Here is a 3864-nt window from a genome sequence, read left to right on the forward strand (position 1 = left end):
AGGGGCGGGGCCTATAGACGGGGTGAGGACGGGGGGTGAGGCAGCCAATGAGAATCGGGGCGGAGCTTCGACAAGGGAGCTTCGACAAGAGGGCAGGCGGGGACCTTCAGGACTCCTGGGGTTGCTGGAGTCTGGAGGAAGAGAGAGTGATCGCTTAAATTAAAGCCCGTGCTCGTTTCACCAGTGCCTTTCATCTGACCGAGTCCTGGCGCAGGCTGATTGCTTATGGTAAATACATGCCTACATACGTGTCTGTAGGGTGTGCAGGCATGTATTTGCCATAAGGAATCAGCCTGAGCAAAGACTCGGCCAAAAGAATGGCACTGACCGTGTGTGTGTGTGTGTGTGTGTGTGTGTGTGTGTGTGTGTCACACACACAGATATGATGCGTGTGTATACATGTATTTACCATACGCACACATGCACACAAGTCATAGCTAGATAGATATGAGCCATAGACATACACACACACACCCCCGTATCTTTTATTAGGCCAACTAAAAGAGAGAGAGTGTGTGTGTGTGACCAAGCACCTGCCGGAATTTGAAAATACTGTTGTTTTTTTTTTAAACCAGAGCCGCGCCTGGTTGCAGCCGGTCCTGGAGCCATGGCCTCACTCAGAGCAAGGCAGTGGATGGCAGCGGTAGCCACTGCTTACAAGCTTCCCCCTCCACATCCCGCGGGGGGGTTGGGCTGCACATGGACTGGTGACACAGGGTGGTGGATGGTGGCGGCAGCTGCCATGTGCAAGCTTCCCCCTCCTCATCCGGGGGAGCAGAGGGGAAAGCTTAAGAAGTGCTGGATTTTCGAGAATTCCAGATTTTTGAGATCAGGATTATGAGGTTATACTATATATATATGTATATGCTAAATGCATGCAAACACACCATATATATGTGTGTGTATATAGTATATGTGTTCCATCTGCGTAATATATGTGTGTGTAGATGTTTGCATTGGTATATAGAGCATCTCCTATTCCCTGCTGCCCTCCCCTGATGAATTTATAGGCAGCCACAAGATCACCTCCCAACCTTCTCTTGCGAAGGCTGAAGAGATCTAGGTCCCTCAGTCTCTCCTCGTAGGGCCTTGCCTGCAGGCTTCTGACCATGCAAGTGGCCCTGCGCTGAACCCTCTCAAGATTCTCCACATTCCTCTCGAAGTGTGGCACTCAAAACCGTATGCAGTACTACAACTGCGGCCTGACCAGTGCCACATAGATGGGAAGCATCACCTTCCTGGACCTGTTCGTCATGCATCTGCTACTGCATGATAAAGTGCAGTTAGCCTTGTTGATTGCTTCGTCACATTGATGACTCATGTTCATCTTGGAGTTAACTATTACTCCAAGATCCCTTTCCGCTGCTGTGCTGCTGAGAAGGTCCGCCCCCAGCCTGTAAGTATGTTGGTGGTTCTTTTTGCCCAGGTGCAGCACTTTGCACTTGTCTTTGTTGAACTGCATCCTATTTCCTTCTGCCCATTTTTCCAACCTGTGCAGATCCAAGTTACCCTCCGGTAGGGTAACTTGGTCCCATAATTTGGTCCCATCATCTGCAAACATAGACAGGGTGCTCTCCACACCTGCGTCCAAGTCACTGACGAAGACATTGAACAGCACCGGTCCAAGGACCGAGCCTTGCAGGACTCCACTGCCCACTTCTTTCCAGGTTGATATCGACCCGTCCACTACTACTCTCTGGGTGCGACTCCTAAGCCAATTTGTCACCCACCTGATTGTGCAATCATCTACATCACAGCCTGTCAGTTTATTTATGAGAACAGAATGAGATACTGTATCAAAGGCCTTCTTAAAGTCTAGGTAGATGACATCTACATCAACTCCTGCGTCTAACCATTTTGTGACCTGGTCATAAAAAGAAACAAGGTTAGTCAGGCAGGATCTGCCTGCAGTGAATCCGTGCCGATTTCCTTTCAGCATTATTTCTCCTGGGCTCCCACAAGTGTGATCCTTAATGATTTTTTCCAGAGTTTTCACAAGGATAGAGGTGAGACTAACTGGCCTATAGTTTCCCAGTTCTTCCCTCCTCTCCTTCTTGAAAATGGGGACCACACTGGCCCCTTTCCAGTCCTCTGGGACCTGACCAGAACACCATGAGTGCTCAAATAGCCATGCCAGCAGCTCTGCTATGACACTGGACAATTCCTTCAGCACCCTTGGATAAAGTTCATCTGGGTCTGCTGATTTGAACACTTCCAGCCCCTCCAAGCGCTCCTTTACTAAGTGTGCGCTAACAGTTGGTGAGCTGGTGTCCCTCCTGTGTTTATCTATGATCCAATTGGAAGATTTGTCTTCATCTGTGTCTAAGAATACAGATGCAAAGAACTCATTGAAGAGCTCAGCTTTGTCCCCCCTCTCTGTCACCAATTGCCCTAGTTTGTCCTGTAGGGGTCGTATGCTACCCTGCACCTTCCTTTTGCTTTCTATATACCCAAAGAAGGACTTTTTGCTGTCCCCAATTCCTGTCACCAGCTCAAGTTCTAATCCTGCCCCGGCCTTCCTAACCAATTCCCCACAAGTGCAAGCCAGGGAGGTATACTCCTCCTTGGTAGCTATCCCCTGTTTCCACAGCCTGTATACCTCTTTCTTTGCCCTTAGGCTTTCCTGGACTTTCCTGTTCAGCCAAGAGAGCTTCTTGGCCCCTTTGCCCCCTTTTATGTGTAATGGAATTGTTTCCTTCTGCACCCGTAGGATTGCTCCCTTGAGGAACAACCAGGCTTCCTGGACCCCATTTCATCAATGCTCTTGAGTTTTAACTAAGTAATCTCCTGAGCACACTGAAGCTAGCCTTTCTGAAGTCTAGCACTTCAGCCCTGCTGGTTAATTTACCCACCCTTCACCGGATAGTGAATTCAATTAATTGATGGTCACTATTAGGGCTGTGCGAAGCTTCAGTCCCTGATTCAATTTGGCGGAGATTCGGCCTGATTCGGTGGCTGAATCTCTGAATCTGAATCGAATCAGAGGACCCTTTAATCTCTCTGAATCGAATTGGAATCCTCTGAATTGATTCGGAGAGATTTGGAAAGATTCAGTGATTCAGATATACAGATAGCTTTAAATGTTTTTTCTACATACCACTAGGTAGGAGCCGGCTCGTGAATGCTGTGATGCTGGGACGCATGGAGTGTTGCAGAAAAATGTGGGGGGCTCCCCAGTGCACTCAGCAACAGACCCAGAAGTGGACCAGAAGCACTTCCAGTCCACTTCCGGGTCCACCAGGGACTGCAGATTCCCCACCAGGCCATCCCCTGTAGCTAACACCAAGTCCAGCAAGGCATTTCCCCTAGTGGAATCATATACCTCCTGCATTAGGTAGAGGTTCTGTATGCACGTTAAGAACCTACGTGAGCAGTTAGATTTGGCTGACTGCTCCTCCCAGCAGATGTCAGGGTAGTTTAGGTCACCCATGACAACCATATCTCTTGACCAAACGGCCTCTGAGACCTGTCTGGAGAATTTCAGGTCTAGCTCATCCTCCTGGTGTGGTGGTCTATAGTTGACCCCCATTACCAAGTCCCTTTCCCCCCAACCTCCTTGTATCCTGACCCGCTGTACCTTGGTTTGGCCCTCCTCTGTACCTGGTTTTTTTCCAACTATTTTTCCAACTATGTTAGTTGGTCTAATAACAGATATTAGACTTAGCCACAGAACCGTGTCTGCCTATATATGTATGTATGTATGTATGTATGCATATATATATGGCTCAGGTGTCTATGTATGTGTGTGTGTGTCTCTAGAGAGACCAGGTTCTTTGGTTAGATGTGATATCTTTTATTAGACCAACTGAGTAGTTGAAAAAAGGTCTTAGCAAGATTTCAGGCACAGTCACACTTCATCCTTCA

This window comes from Alligator sinensis, unplaced genomic scaffold (genome assembly GCF_000455745.1).
Source record: "Alligator sinensis unplaced genomic scaffold, ASM45574v1 scaffold1044_1, whole genome shotgun sequence".
Classification (NCBI taxonomy): Eukaryota; Metazoa; Chordata; order Crocodylia; family Alligatoridae; genus Alligator; species Alligator sinensis.